This window comes from Accipiter gentilis, chromosome 5 (assembly GCF_929443795.1).
Source record: "Accipiter gentilis chromosome 5, bAccGen1.1, whole genome shotgun sequence".
Taxonomy (NCBI): domain Eukaryota; kingdom Metazoa; phylum Chordata; class Aves; order Accipitriformes; family Accipitridae; genus Astur; species Astur gentilis.
In genome coordinates, this window is record NC_064884.1 from 3,437,984 (window position 1) to 3,454,607 (window position 16,624).

At 42.8% G+C, this 16,624-nt stretch overlaps 1 protein-coding gene across 6 annotated transcripts in view; it reads right to left on the reverse strand.

Annotated features, from left to right (window-relative positions):
* Window positions 1–16,624, reverse strand: part of FLI1 (Fli-1 proto-oncogene, ETS transcription factor) — an 89,324-nt gene that overhangs the window by 38,834 nt on the left and 33,866 nt on the right. The window lies entirely within an intron of this gene.

Here is a 16,624-nt window from a genome sequence, read left to right on the forward strand (position 1 = left end):
AAGAATTAAGGTTATCTTGACTTCTGCAAACAGTAAAGGTGGGTGCTATATCCTTCTCGTTGCTTGCTGTAAGCAGCTTCATCTGCAACTTCATAGTTATCTGCCCACCTGCCTGCACTTGCTGGTCCAAAAACAACCAAAGAGATATGTAGTATGTAACATTTCTGGAGTGTCATTTGAAGGTCTATACATCTTCTTTCAAAGGGTTTTGTGTGGTGTTTATATTTTGAGGTTACTAGTGAAGGAGAAGCAGTCAGTACAGGTCAGAGTTATGGGTGTTAGTGGTGGGATAAAAAATGCATTACTTTACACTTTTTGTTTATTTTGTGGGAAGTGTAGGACTGGTGAATTACCAAACTGTGCATTTCTAGAAATGCTTAAAAACAGGAAATTGTTATCCTTTTTTTTTTTCCTGCTGAAACTCCAAATGTTGACAAAAAGTTTTGACTATCAATTTCCTTGCGTTGATGCGCTTGGGTTTTCTAAATGAAGCATGCCAGGCTCATAAAGGCTTTGGCACAGTCCTGCCTTATTCAAAGTGCATCTGACAAGGTCTGCATGTTCTTTATGGAGCTAAGTTAACCGCACATAACACAGCTGCCATTATGGCTGGCAAGCCAGAAACTGAACGAGGAACCTCCCAAACTAAAAGCACACATTACTTTAACGTAAGTTAATGGAGCAGACCTCTGAAACAAAGGCAGCAACAGACTCACCCACTCTGTGGACCGAGCATTCGAAAGACCCGTAACATTGATGTGTATGCAGCAGTGGGTTACCTGTGAATGTACAGACACTGCCTTTGCTTTGAAAGCTGGTGCGTTGCTAAACCCTCAGTGCTCAAAATACACAGGAGACAGTCCACATCACAAGCTTTTCAATGTAATAAATTACTGCTCTCTCCCCGCTTCCCCCCCGAGTAGTTGTTTCTGAGGTTAGTTTTGCAAATTCTTCCATAACCAGGGAGAGAAACAGAAATTCTGAAAACTTAGAAAAATGCAGCTGCCGGAATCCTCCAATTACTCGAGAATCTACGTGCAAATCAGATATGACCAGGCTCATGATATCATCACAAAAAATGTCAATACTTAGAGTCTACTGGGTAAACATGAGAGTCTCTCTCAGCTTGAAATTAACCCACTTATTTAGAAAGAGTCAGGTCAGTGCTCTGCATTTACAAATATCAGCAATTTTCTATCTCTCATCTCAGATCACGTAACAAAACCAAAGAAGCCTGAGTAGCCTAGAATTTAAGTGGGCCTGACTCAGCTTGAATTCGGAGGAACCCTCAAACATCTGCATAAGTCCTGCTGAAGTTACAGTATTTGCTGTAAAAATTTTGTGAGCAACCTCTCACACTGATCAGCAGAGATGGCTACAGCCTTTCAACAACAAAAATGAGAGCTTTTACCCCACACTGCCTAATGCTGTGTGTTGCAAAGAGCTCAGATTGTGTTCATCCTTTCCAACAGCTTTTTTGTGGTGGATGCACAACCTTTCAAAAATACCCCCTCCCTTCTTCTGCTTTAATTAGAGTAAGCTAGGGAGTGGAAGGTGCCCCTGGGAAGAATTTCCTTGTGGTGCAAACCTGTGTGATCACAGCCTTGTGTCAGAAACTCCTTAAAGGGTTTGAGACTACCTCCAGGCTATAAACTTTGCCTGTGTTGAAAGGTACAAGAACACGAGATCTTCTGGTGGCAGCTCTTAGAAGGGAGCAAGCTTTTCCATCACAGGTAAGGATATAGTGACTTCCTGCTTCTCTGATTTACTGAAGTCAGAATGACAGGCAGGGGTTCCTAAATGACACATCTTCTGTAAGTCTCTGCTTCCTTTCAGTACAAAAAATGTGGGGTTCCCTACATTATGGCATGAGGTGGTAGGTGAACCGCAAATACCTGGGGTGCTGGACTAATTTATGACTCTCTAGACCCAGTCTCAGCTATGCATCTTACTGATCAGAGGCAAGGAAACCATGAGTACCACCGCAAATTCATGAAATAAAATTTTTAAATGTTTGGTTTTTGAGATTTCCAGTCTAAAAACATACACAAAGTTGGGATTTTTTTAAGGAAACAATATCTGAGGTAATGCTTTTTCTGCCTAAAGCCATTTTTCTTCCAAAGAAAGGTTCTGATGGAAAAAAATTGGAAAGCAGGGATCTTTCCAGCTAACTGCCCTCCCCCCCCCCAAAAAAAACCAAACAAAAACCCAAACCCCAACAAAAACCCCGCCCCAAAGAACTGTGCTAGACTAAGATCAATGATTAGGGCTGCATCCAAGTACAACTATCTTTACATACACAGGCAAGTACACACTTTTCTCTGATATACAGAATATCTGATGCCTCCTCAGATAAGGATCTTCCTTGAAAGACAAAGCGGCTGCTAGGCCCTGCCTACAGCAGCAACTGGTCTTAATGGGGACAATGATAATCTCACAGGCAGGCAGCAGTTGCACCAAGAAGCTCTGCATTTTGCTGCTTGAATGCATACAAACTGCAAACTCTACCATCTTTAAAACTGTGTCGCACACAGGAAAAGAAATTCAAATGCGATGGCTGCCATCATGGCAGGCCCAAGCAGTTGCTGAACCAGGAATCGTTTGAGCTAAACCCCTGAGTTAGTGACAGCCACAAAAGCTACAGACTCAAGGCTCTGGGGGAACTGAAGACACACAGAGCAGATCAGGCAGAGATAGTGGCTTGTAACACCTGCTTACGATCCAGGTCGTGCATGCAAATAGCAAACAAGTATTGCTGATTGCATGCAAGGGAAGTTGGGTGGCATGCTGCCAACCCCTGCTGCAATCAGCTTCTCCTTGGTGTGTACATCTATAGCTTAAGAGAAAAACAAAGGGGTGGCAAGCAACAGGTAGCCTTTAGCTGGCAGGGTCAAAGTACAGGGACCACTCAGATAACGTCCTAGCAGCGAGGACTACCTGGGACTCAGTTTAACTCTCTTGGAAGAGGACAGGGCTTGGCTGGCCCCGCCGGAGTTTCAGGCTAGAGATCCAGATGGGGAATGTGTACAACCTTCCTTGTACTCACTACCAGAGGCTCTGCTTGGCTAGATTCAGTTTTGAAGGAGTAGTCTGTTCAGGAAGTGTTTGCTTCAGTTCTGGCTGAGGAAGAGATCAACAGTTAAATTGAATACCAGAGGGCAAATTTCTATCCCCTGGAATCCAGAGCTACTTAGCGTTTGGTGACGGGCAACTGGGAAAACACACTGACACATTAAAGGTGCTAACATAACCTAACCAGACAGGCCGCAGCTCGTCAGGGTTCCCCCCAGTGTTGTTGCCTCCTGGGCTGCGTCCTTGAGCTAGCCAGACTGAGTCTGAGACAGGGGTCTTGTGTGTATTATTCTGGCATATATGTTACGTTATATTGCCTCTGGGAATAGGCTAGCTTCAGTTTTTCCAGTTTTTAATCACATTCCTGGCATAAATGTGGCAAATCCCATCTACGGCAGCTTGCAGTGCAGTGATAGGCAAATTCAACTCCCTGTGAAGCACAGCCGCAGCCTTTGCAGGGCAGCCCACCGCTGAACTGCCACAAATGAAAGGCTCCCATTGCTATGACTGCTGAAACAGTGCTGCATAGAGCTGGCACACGGTTCTGGATCCCTTAGACATGAATATGTGATATGGCTATTATTAATAACCAACTGTTTATAGTTGTAGGAGGTCGAATTTGCAGTTTTTCCTTTTTTTAGATGAGCCATCTAGACCCAGGTCTAAGGGCTACAGTAGGTGCGGTACACTTTGATTTTGTCCCTACGTGCTGCAGGTAAGCCAGTCTGTTCTTCTGGTCACAGAGGTAGCACAGTGGGAAGGGCTGACAGTCCACCAACGCTTCAAGTTATCCTGATTCCTTACTGCGAAACGGAGATGGCATGCAAGCTTTAGAAAAGTTTTCACTTAGTTAATGAATTGAGCAGGACATTTGAGCCAATATATGAAAGGAATGGGTCTGAGAAGCAGCCCCTAGGTAAAAAACAGGGGCAACTGTGTAATGCAGACATATGATGTGAAATACCATCATTTACCTCGATGTTCTTCTGTTCACAGTCGCTGATACAGTCTTTGTTGCACTGATGATTGCACTAATAATAGAGCTAGCCCCAGGATATCCTAATGTCCTCCCTAACCTCTAGAGGATTGCCTTGGACGAGGCCCCTAAAAGTTCAGGGTTTTAACCTTATCCAAAGTTCACTGGCAAGGAAAGCTCGCTAGAAGTTCCCACTTCCCTGGGTTCAGCTCTAGGAGAAAGGTCATGAAAACAAGAGCTGGTGAGGTGACAGTAGTCAGAGCTTTCATCCCAGGTATAACCCAATGTCTACAATAACGGCTCTTTCCAGGTGCATGCAATGAATTTTCACTGAATATTGTCTTTGAGCTCTTTACATTCACTTTTCTGGCCATAACCACATTTAAAAAGCATTGCTAAAGATCAAAGGTTCATCCTCCTCCACGAAGTCTGACTTAGAAGAAAATGCTGAGTACTTGAACCATTATGCCATGCATGGAAAGATTACTTCCACCTCTAGAGGGGTGACTTTTTTCTTTTCTTTTTTTTTTTCTTCCTCCAATAATATACTTTTGCCACTCTTAGTCCTGTGAGAAAATCACTCCTGAAATATTTTTGTAAAGAGAATGTTACCAACACGAACCCACCGTCTGAAGAGCCCAGATGTATGATGTGAAGCACCAAAAAACAAGGTACCAGCAGCAACCAGCCTTACACATGGCTTGAGGTTAGCACAGAGGATCTATTCCTTGAATAGAAATTACTTTGGCACTGCAGTTTTACAAGTCAGCACTTCTGCTGCCAACATCTCATACAAGCAGAAAAGAGATAACATCAGACTTACAAGAAAATGAGTCAAATATAAAATTTAAAAACGAGCAGAGCCTGTGTTATCTTGGGACAGCAAATTCGGATGGATTGAGCACTGAATTAGGAGGTAGGAAGGCAGGCTACTATTCTCATCCCTGTCCTTGATCTTTGGCATAACCTATAGCGAAGCAATCCCCTGTCTGGCCTTTTTTCTCCCTCCAGTCCTCTGTTGCCCTGATCTGTGCACACTGTAAGCTCTGTGGGGCATAGAGCCTCATCCAGTGCTGTTACTGGAACATAAACAGGAATCTTTTGAATAGTTCAAAGCAAGGCCTGGACTGCAATCCCACACTCTGATATATCCAGTCTTCACAATACACCTAAGCAAAACAAAAAGAAAGACCTCTGCAGCTTTTTCAGCATACTTTTCTTGAGGCTTGCTCACTCTATCCCACCTTCCTTACAGGATATTACATGATTGGTGCAGGGACTCCATAACTCCCCCTGGAAAATTATAGTCACAGGCATTTTATTGCTAACAACCACAATCCAATCTTGTGCCCTTCACAATCAATTTAAGGCCTGCTTCTACAGCAGAGGATTTGTGGGCTGCAGCTAGCACCAGAGATCCATCACAACGCTGTAGTGAAAACAGCAGGCTGAGAGCCGTCACCGCCAAAATGCATTGCTCTTTACCTCTTCTATCTACCTGCAGCATTGCACAGGGACCAACAAACTGTTCTGTTCGCAGCACTTTCCAGCTGAGCTGATGGCATTCGGGTTGTGGCGACCCAAATGCTGGTGATCTGTGCCACAGAGCTGTCCCTGCCTTGAGGAGGGATGGGAGGAGATGCAGTCTTCCTTTCCCTGCTGCAGCAGGACTAAAGATTAAGAAGGCGGCAGCATACCTTTAAGACTGTCGAAATTTCTGCAGATTTGAGGCTTTCTTGGTGTATAAAGGAGGGCTTTCATTTAATTATTTTCATGATATCCCACAGTGCAATAAGTTTGCTCTTACTCTGCACTGGAGACTTGCTCAAAACTATAAAGCAGGTCAGCTACCCGGACAAACTGAGACGCAAGCTTTCCTCTGCAGCTCAGACTGCCTTTCTTTCAGTTTCTACTCAGAGTACTACATCTGAGCCTAACTTGGCAGTCTTAGAATACAGCATCATTTCTTCACAATTCAAATAAATGGGAAACCACAACTTAGTAACTCATGCTAGGAGGAAACAAAGCAGGAATAAGGTAGGCATAAATAGCAAAAACACACTGACATTAGCCAGCTTAAGAATGGGGCAAAATGGTTTTGAAGCATTCCTCATAAGGAAATATATCTCTTTTTTTTATTTTTATGTTCACTATTTCTATGAAATTTCATGTCAAATGGATAAAAGAAGGCTGCTGAAATGAATGCTTTATTGTTTTGATATCAAGATCCCTAAAACCTGACACAAAAAGGAAATAAAAATTAAATCATGCTTCTGTACGTCACTTTTCAGAAGAGCACTTGACTTCATGCACACATTTATAGGATCTGGACCAATGACTTTTTTCTCAGTCTAGACTTCACATAAATCAGTTCAGAGCCTATTTTGGTTTGTTTCCAACAGGCTAAATACCGAGTGGGAATAACAGGAACACAGTACTCCACAGCAAGTTGCTGCATTAGGGCTGATGATAAGGAGGCTTACGGGCACCAGCCCCAGACCCATGGGAAATCTCCAGGAGATGCCTCTGTGCGGTGTCAGTAAAGGACCAGGAGAGGAAGCGAAAGAAAAAATGAAAGAACCTGCCCAGATGACTGCTGTGGCCTCTTGACCTCTTAAAAGTAATATGGTGACATCTGAGGCTAGAGAGACTGGACATGTCTGATAGACTCATGTAAGTTCCTAAATCCTGGAGGTGTGCTGCAGCTCTTCCTTTAAAAAGAATGGGAGCTGTGCTTTGGAGCATGCAACATCCCCGCCAGTCTCCAGCTGGCTTACCCGCATCCCTGGGCCTATAGATTGGGATTTCCCTAAGCACTCCTACCCGTCTCGGATGCTTCACACCCTGCTGTACTGATACATGCTAGGAATAGCGGATGAGGTGTCTGCCCATTAGCAGATGAGGGACAAATCACAGCTTCTGGCTTCTGTTCCCAGAAGGTTTGGGAGAATTCCTGCCCAGTTCTGCCAACCAAGACACATGAGATTATTTAGGATGAGTACTGAACCTTACAGGTAAAACGTTAAGTCTGTTAAAAGTGCTGGAAGCTTTGCCATTGGCATGGCTTGAGCCAGGTTTCATTTTCTGGCAGCTAATTTCACTACAAAAGGATTCACCTCCATGAATTAATCAGTATAACTCTGCTGCGGTGGGAGGACTATATGATCTCTCAAGATCTTCTCCAAGCCATCTCATGTTTCCAGAAAATCAATCAGCCTTTGCCATGTATTAACACTCTGCTCAGCCAGTTTACTGTGCTTGTATCACCACTGACCTCTGCCCACAGCTTTTCTGCTCCAAAGTTGCCCATGCTCACTAAGAATAACTTGATGCTGCATGGGCGATTGCTTTCCAGAACTGGGCAGTCAAATCCACTCTCGTTCACCTTCCTGTTAATTTTTTTCCCTCACCCTTGTAAAATAATTGACTTGCACTGAGCAGATGTGTTTGTAAACAGAGACACATGGATATAACTGTGAACATACACACTTCAGTAAATATTATTGTAGCATTTTTATGTTTTTTTTCTGCTGAAGACACATGGAGGGAAACTGCAAGATGGTTTCAGAGTCTGGCTTCCTGACAAACCCAAACTATCCCAAAGAATAAATGCAGTCTACTGCTATGCAGAAATTCTGTGCTGACCTCAGCTTTGTCCTGAAGCACCCACTGCCCGACTCCTCTCCTTGATGTAGTGCCAAAGGCTGCTTTTCAGTGGCAAATATTTCATCAGGAGTTTGCAGACTGACCAAGCACTTTGTTTCAGAAAACTTGAGCTCACTTTAAACTGCATTTGCCTGTTGCAGTAGTGCCACCATTTCTCTGAAAGGAGAGCTTTTTGGTGGCATTTTTACTCATACCAGAAACTGAGACTATACAACGATCCTGCTGTTTTTGTTTTCCACATGCAAAGAGCAATCGAGTCTTTTCAATATAAATGATTCACCCAAGAAAGGAAAACAATAAAATGAGAAACCCAAAAGTATTGGAGGTGGGGGTGTGTCTTGAGAGAGAGTATGTCACATCTATGTGCTTCCTCTTTAACAGGCTGCCTTGGAAAAGGACATAAAGTGGAGTCTTAAAAGCATGAAGGAATAGATGCAAACCACAAAATCTTATCTTTTCAGTTTGGGTTCCTACTGCCAAAGCACTGGAAACTGTAAAAAGAGTGTTCTCCCAGGAATTCAAGATCTGGGAGGTGGCAGTTTAGAGACACAAATATTTCAGGTTCCTCTGAGCTCTGACTCGCCGCTACACCAATGCCCATTCATTATTTTTTATTTCACTTTGATACCATTGTCCCAGTTACATTCACAAACACCGCAATCGTATCCTGTTTTGTTCTCTGACACCATTCCCTTCACAATCGCAGGAAGCCCATCAGGAAACATTCATCGGGTGCTGTTATGTTTCCATCCGCAGAGAACAAAACATGCACTTTCAGCCCAAGATGACTTATTCCAGACTAAGGAAAAACAACAGCATGAAAGAATCAAAGCAGAGTCTCCAGGAGAGAGCGCAGTATGTGCTTCTCCCCTGAAACAGGGATAGGAGTCTTGAGCAATGCTCAACGTCTCTTACCTAGGGAATGCTTAGCGATGGAAAGGTTCAGCCAAAAGGAAATAAAAGGCATAATCCATCACTGACATCTACAGTGCATGTTGCAAGGTCTGGACACTATATCAGAGGGGGCAAATACAAGTCCAATGCAGTCCTGCAGCTGAATCCTAAACCAGATGTGGCTTGAGATTTCAAGCATTAGGGATTGAGTCTATTTGCGTTCTGGGTTTGGCCCCAGTCCCTGAGCTACGTTTGGACTAAATCTGTGTTCAGGGTCTCAGTGCTCATGATATTCAGAGCATAAATTCAGTGTTTCAGCCCAGAGCTTGTTACTTAGGCTTGTTGTCAAGAGTGCATCACATAAAGTATGGAGATAAGAGGAAACCAGGGCGGTGGTTTAGGAACCTACTTCTTCCCTAAGAAGCATGTGCATATGCTCGATAGAGCATTGTGAAACTGTTATCTGCCTCTTAACCAGAAAAAAATGGCATTTACTGGGATGGACAAGTCCCAAGGTTGAGATTTTCAAAAGAGCCCAAAGTTACACAAACCGCACTCACATTTACCAGAATTTGGGAGCCGCAGTCCCTTGAATCCCTCTAAAATACTGTTTAAACTTCATGAGACAGACCAGCCAGAAGAGGAGCAGTTAGCAACAATACTCAGACCAGGTTTTCCATTTCCTTTGCCCACTGATCCTGGCTGCAAACACAGGTGCCATCACTGCCCAGCTGAGTGCTTAATAAAGCCGTGCATTGATGCCTTCTGCAGAATACCCAGCCTCTGCTGGCTCCTTATCCAGTTCCCAACTGGTCTCCTCCACTTGGCAGCGGAACTGACGGCTGCCACCCTGCTGGGATGGCATGGATCTATGTTTTTCTTGTGCACTGAGCCCAGCCCCTGTGGCTCCAGTGACGAGATTGTTTCTGCATACGCCTATAGGAAAAGCAGAGATTTTGTGAACAAGACTGCTCGTGGCATTCCAAGGAAAACAGCTCAGCAGGATTACACTGAGATATTTTCTTTGTCAATCTCAGTCGAGATATTTGAACAGGAAAACCCAGTTTACACCACTGGAAGTTCCCAGGGGCTTTCATTTCTTTACAAAGAAACACTGATGTTTTAATTTCGCTGCAAGATAAAGGTCCCAGAAGGATTCAAGGATAGCCATCACTCTTACCTCTTAGACAAAAAGTTGTGGGTCCAAATCCCATACTGGCACCTGGGCTGGAACCCAAAGTTAACATTACAATACAAAAAGTAGTTGACAAGGTGCTATTCTTCCTAGTGATATCAAACATCGCAGAGAAAAGACTACCCTACCAACACTCATGTTTCAGGAAACTGCAATAGTAAAATAGCTTCTGATGTCTAATGCTATAGCAAAGCTATTGCTGAAGACAAACATACAGACTAAATATATACATCTAACTCCAACTCTGGTGTCCCATGTACTAGAATCACCAGTGAATGCTGCCTCCTGGCTAGCTCAACAGCAGATGTGAGAGTAAAAATTTAAAAAATGGCTCTTTTACAGCTGTGTTAATGTCCCCATGTCTCAGTTTCCCAATCCATATGATGCCTGTCCCCGAAAGGGCGCAGATTTTGTAGAGTGCTTCAATGTCCTTGGAAGAAGGAGGTCACAAGTGTTATCCTAGGGCTAAAACTGCTAGACAAAAGCAAAACTTATTCTCCTCTGAGGCTGAGCAAAAAACTTAACAAAACCTCTTATCAGTAACCATTAACAGAAAGTCTGTTGGTTTTATCAGCGCAGTACTGAGAAGGGCTCTGAGCCTTGCTTAGATAAATGAAGTTTCTTGCTACTGCCACCTCAAGAATTCTGTGCTCAGGGATAGTTTTCCACACCTGTGAGAACTAATGCCTTCTTTTTCCCAGCTCCCCTTGGCTTTGGTGAAGCAGACCAGGGAGGCAGAGGCCGTGAATGAGTTCATGGCAGGGAGTTTCAAATGTTTTGCTGCAGGGAAAGCAGGCAAGATGCAGAGCACAGACACACAGTGTGTTTGGGGGAGAGGGAGCTGGGAGCCAAGGCTGCCAGCAGTCAAATCCCAGCACTGAGACTGATTAAGTGCTATGGCTTTAGGTAGGTCGCTTAGCTCTGCATCCCAGTGTTCTCCTCTGCTGGAGGCGATGCTAAAAACATGTATACCCAAGGATCAGTTTGGGGCTGATTCTCTCAGGTTTCTGTCATCTCTAGGACCTTTGCTCAGACCTCCACATGATCCACGCTATCTCTTAACAAATGCCCACCTGTAGCAATTAATGTCATGGGGGTTTTTTGTTTTGTTTTGCTTTGTTGTTTGTTTGTTCCTCTTTTTTTAAATGCAAATCATTAGGTCTGGCTTGATAACTGTGAAGTATGGAGCTGTCAGGCTCCTACTTTCATGGCAATGTGCCTAATAGACAAAGCCAGTGTCTCAAGGGTGCCACGCAGACAGACATGAGGTTGTTACATTAATTTTACAGCATGGGAACCAATGCAAAGCAACCAAACACTCTCCTCAAAGCCCTTTGGTAGAGTGTAGCTAAACTAAGATTAAAACCTAGGCCCCCTAAAAAAGCTCACTTTCCTGTAGAAAAGAGGACTGCCTGTACATGCAACACTTTGTGACGTTTTCTGAGATGACTGCAGTATGTTTTCCTTTTGCTGAAGAGTTTCTTACACTCAAATCATGCTAACATAAATAAGAAGCAGGCCTCTCGGCACATCTCCATGTTCTTAGCAGAGCTGATACGACTGGTCTTATCTGTAACAGGGCAAGTCCCCTGAGCTGTGTTGAAAAGCCTTTTATCAGATGCAATTTAAAGAGAGTTCTTTCTGAGATGTAGTTTTGCAGCTCTGGCAGGAAAGTGGGGCTTCTGACTAAATCTCCTCTGGTTTTGTTTAGCATTGGGGTGAGGGAGTAGGACAGGGTCCTATTTGTGGGGCCAGCAAGACAGGGCTGCTCCTTGCGCCTTCCCTGAAACAACGCTTTACTCCCTCAGTCAGAGGAAAACCCTGTCAAAAATGGCTTAACAATCTTCTAATATTTCCATGCAATTAAAGGCCACATCTGTCTCACAGACCCCGTCCTCCTTTGCTAATGTACAGACATGAACTAAACAGTCTGTCTTGTCGATTCGCAGAGTAACAAAGGGGCCTATTCATAACACAGGCACTTTGGCTATTTTGTGTGTGTGAAATGAAATAGAGTTTGCATTTGGAGAATAACCTGTGTTGGAGCTAGCAAGAGATTTCTGCTCTAATAAATCAATCAGCTTTACCGGCTAATAAAATAGCCCCCCTCCTAATTCTGACTGTGCTAACCAGACAGCCACCCTACAGAGAGGCAACTACAGTTTCTGTGCAAAAGTGAGAACCTACGCTAGCTTGCTATTAAAACTCTTAGGAGGATTAAAAAAAAAAAAAAAAAAAGGTATCAGCTTGGCTGGAATTTTTCAAGCCACTTAAGAGAAGGAGTTATCCCTGGGCCCAGGAATTTGTGTGTAATATCTGTGGCATCAGCTGTGCTAGTCAGTGGGTACATGCTTTACTACTGTCTTTAGCTGGCTCAGAGCCAGGTATGGTTCTGCTCTTGTCTTTGCTCAGTTCTTTCTGAAGAAAACGGGAGCATTGCAGAAAAAAAGACTTCCAACAACCGAGTACCCTTCAAAGACCCGTTTTGATTTGTTAGTGAAATTGAGGGCTTAAAAAAGGAAAACAAATTGATGCACATGTTGGCATAGTCCCAAACCAATACCAACATTATGTTTTGCCCTGACTAAGAGTTTCAGGCAATACCTGCACATAAATCCAGATGGATAGGGCACTGCAAGGAATATATTACTGCTTGTTTAACATTTTGCTTGTAAATGCCTTGGGGGAATGGGCTGTTGGTTTTTTTTTTTTTTTCTTTTCTGAGCCCAGTACCTTGGCACGCTGGTCTATATTTGGTCATGGTTTGTATCTCTGCCATCTTAGTGCTCTCACAATACAGACATATACACTAATAATGTTCACACCTCAGCATACCTTATTTCCTCAGCTTTCAAGTGAGCAGGAAGTGTACAGGAAGCACAGAAAGGATGGTCCTGTGGTTTCAGTACTACAGTGATATTTGGGAGATGTGGGCTCATTTACTGTCTAGGCAGCAAAATTGTTTGTTGAACTCAAGTGAAAGTTCTCTGTGTAAAATGAGAGGCAAAAGTGGGTGTCAAGGCCACAGGGTAAGAGATGGACAAACCTAGAATGTGGTGAGAACCATTTTCATATTCTGAGAAAATGATGGAGGCTGTGAGAAATTTTCCAATCCTGATGTTGGACAGAAAGTCAGAATTATTATCCAGACAAGTCCACCTCAAGTTAACTGAAATATTTTGTTTCAGATATTCTGAATATTTCATTGCAGTTTTAACCTTTTCAGTTTTCTTAAAATATTGCAATTGGCTTATGTTTCTAAATAAAGAGTAGTTTCAAAACAAAACTTAGAATTGAGAAAGCACCAAGTAGGGCTTTCAGCAAACTGTCAGAAAGCAACCTGTCCAGTGAATAGGTAGGGCCTTGATAAATTTGCATCTTTCTGATGAAAAGACACTAAGTTGAAAAAGGTCAGCCCCTATATAACATGAATCTTCTTGTCTACGTCTCTGATACAAACACAGAGTGAATTCTGTTACAGCTTTTGGAGGTAGGGCCAAATTAAGCCTTTTTAGGTTTGCTACCATGCCAGCAAAGCCAGTGGAAGTTTTGTCTTTGACTTTGGGGTGATGTATGACTGAGTCTTCCATGTAGCTGTTTGCATATTTGTGCACTTAAATGTGAATGCATGAATGACTCTGACCCAAATGCACACACCGTATGCACTATCTGTCCTGGAAAAATGTCAGTATCTAAGCAGTTATAGCCTGTAGACTTTTAGTGATACTTGTAAGACTTTACATAGACACTTAAAGAAGCAACTAGATGCTTAGAAATATTTAAGAATATCTATGTAGTTCTTAACCCTGGCTGATTTAATTTGCCTGTGCAGGTATCTCAATATCTTTAACATTTGGCATTTTGATATCATGGCGACTAAAACCATGCCAGATTCCTATCCGAGAGGGAAGTGGAGATCTTCAAGAAACACGCATCAGGACCAAATAAAAACTGCAGCCCCCCTCCGGGATACCTGATACAGACTGGGCTGACCAGCTCTTGCAAACCTGAGCTGCATTCTCCGGGGGTCTGATTTTCCTCCCAGTCCTCAGCACTTGGGGAGTCCAGGCACAACAGTGCTCCCTATTAAGGCACACTTGTTCTTACTGGTTTGGAAAGATAGCACATGAACATCCAAGGGAAGAAGCGTGTTCTCCTCATGGCAGGTCCAACAGTCACTTTCCTCATCAGCATCCTCTTAAGAGCAAGATTTTTGCCAGCCAGTGCTCAATAATTCAGCAGTGCCTCTTTGTTAGTTGCCCTGTCTGTTCCTGTTAGTTTGTGATGATGATTAAGACAATTTCTCTTCAATGGGGACAACAAAGAGATTTGAAACATTGCTTCAGATGATGTTTATAGGATGAAGAGTATGAAAGAAAATCAGCTCCTCACACACAATATAGCTTTGAGGGAACTGGGGTCTGTTGGGTGACTTGGTGACAAAACACCTTATAGAGCTGCAACAACATAGGGGTAATAGTGAAAGTGACCTTTTGGGTAAAGCACTTCAAAATTAATGGATGCAAAATACTGCATGAGAGCTAGGTATGAACAATCCAGAGCACACAGGAAGAAAGAGCTCATATTAGCGTGCCACACACTCACACAGCAATTGCAGTTCTCAGAAGAAAGCTATGAAGTGGAGATGGTGGTATTACAGCAGTACTTCAAGAGATTTGAGAGATATTAGGACCTCTCTTGTGCCTTGGAGCTGTACACATTCAACTCTTCCCCCAAACTCATTCCTTTTGGTTGGGAATGAGAAGGTAACACAGACAGAAAACCTAGAGGCTGGCTTGCAATATTCACTGACTGAAGACATGGGCACCCACTATTTGGCCACACCATAAAAGCTGACAGAAAAATTATTGCTTCAGAGGTACCTGTTAATAAACCACAAAAGGCTACATGACTGAAAGTCTGGCATGCACCAGTTAATACAGCTAATGGAGGATAAAAAATAAATATTAATGTTGCCAAACCCCTGCCTGCAGGTGTGAGAATAGATTGGCCTACTTGGAAATATGAGTAATCTCCCAACAAGAGCTGGTGGGGCAAAAGCTTATATGTGGTAATGTGCTAATGATCCAGATGAATGTAGGTGTGGGGAAGCAGCGGCCATGGAGCACCCTCTTCTGTTTTCACAGGATAGCTGGGTAGTCTCAATTAGCTTCCAAGGGCTACAGATCAGATCAGACCATCAAACCATGTCCCTGACTTTAGAAAAACAATGAACTGTAGTGGAAGCAGCTGAAAAAATGAAATGGCAATGGTTTAATCTCCCTCTTGGGTTGTCCTTTCCAAGCACTTGGTGCCCAAGTGGTCTGTCTCACCCTCCAAGAGTGGCATGCCTGGAGCGTGGCCCACAGCTCCGCTGCCACAGGTATCTAGATTGGAAAGGACCTCTGGAGATCACGGCAAGATATGTTTTACATATCTTACACTGATGTAATTATAGATGCTCTACTCTTCCCTGCTGCTTCTTCATGTCATAGTAGACGTAACATGTTGAGGAATGCCAGAGGACCTCAGGGTTAATCTCCAGGGAAGCAATTTTTTAAAAAAAAAAAGTTAGATGGGTGTCAGAATATTGCCTTGCTTTATCTCACATACTAAAGGTCATGTTTAAGGGTAGATTTCACACCACTTTTCTCATCTGTGAAAAACTTTTCTCTAACATGCAATCAAACGACACAAAGACTTCACTCACTGAAAGTCAAACAGCACAACTACAGAAAAATCAGGCTGAAAGCCCAATTATTTGGATTCTCACTACACTGCCTTAGGTGCTGAGCCATAGTGTGACATGTAAGGAAGGTGTTTTCTTCAGGGCTATCTTCAAAGGCATACATATGAATCAGGCAAGCAAAATACATTTTATCCTTCATTTAAAGCTTTTGAAAATCCCACTCTCTGCCTTAACTCAGTTAATATAAAAATTGCATGGAGGTAAAATCCCAATAAGCAAGAGCAGGAACAGAGCATTCTGTCTCTGTTTCATTCATCAGGCCTTTTTTCCCCCATACTTGCCTGCTATTCCCATTTCCTTCCTTGCCTTTCACATGAAACATATCCATTGCACACACCCACTCTGCCTCATTTGTTCACATTGTTTTACAATGATCTTTTAAAAAAATACTCTGCTTCTGAGCAGTTTTTTTCTTTTCTCACAGACAGCAGCAAATGGATTAGCTATTGGGTCCTAGCTCCTTTCACAAACGGGGCAGTTTCTCTTCAGTTTGTCCATCTCATGCTATCTTGGCAAAACTCTCTTCTTTAACCATTTTCTCTTATAAACTGAAGGAACAATTTATAATTGCTTTTGTTGAATGAAGATGGGATTGACTATCTGATGAAAACTGACCACATACTTAAAATGACACATGCAAGCTGAGTAAGTGTGGGTAATGTAAATCTGGGTTTGTTTTTCATTTCAGGAGCAAAATTTTTAAGACTTAAGCAGTACAGTATCTCCTTTGGAGGTGCCCACATTCTTTTTTCTATATGGCCCTATGTTTTGGCTTAATTTAGATGGAAAGTCTAAGCCATTTGGCAAGAATTCATAATCCAGGCTTTTAGTTTGTTCTGTGTAGTAAAAGGCACATTGCCAACACTATTTAAAAAAATTATCAGTTTGAATGAAATTGCTGAGTTAAAAATTATGTAGTTACAGGAACTTTCAGTCTAGTCATCTAAAGACTTAATTCATACATTGGAAGTCAGGGGCCTCTGCATTTTGTCTGCTTTCTTCTCATTGTTTTTGTGTAATTAACAAGCAGATGTAAGTGTAACTTTTGCTTCTGTTTTCACTAAAATAACAA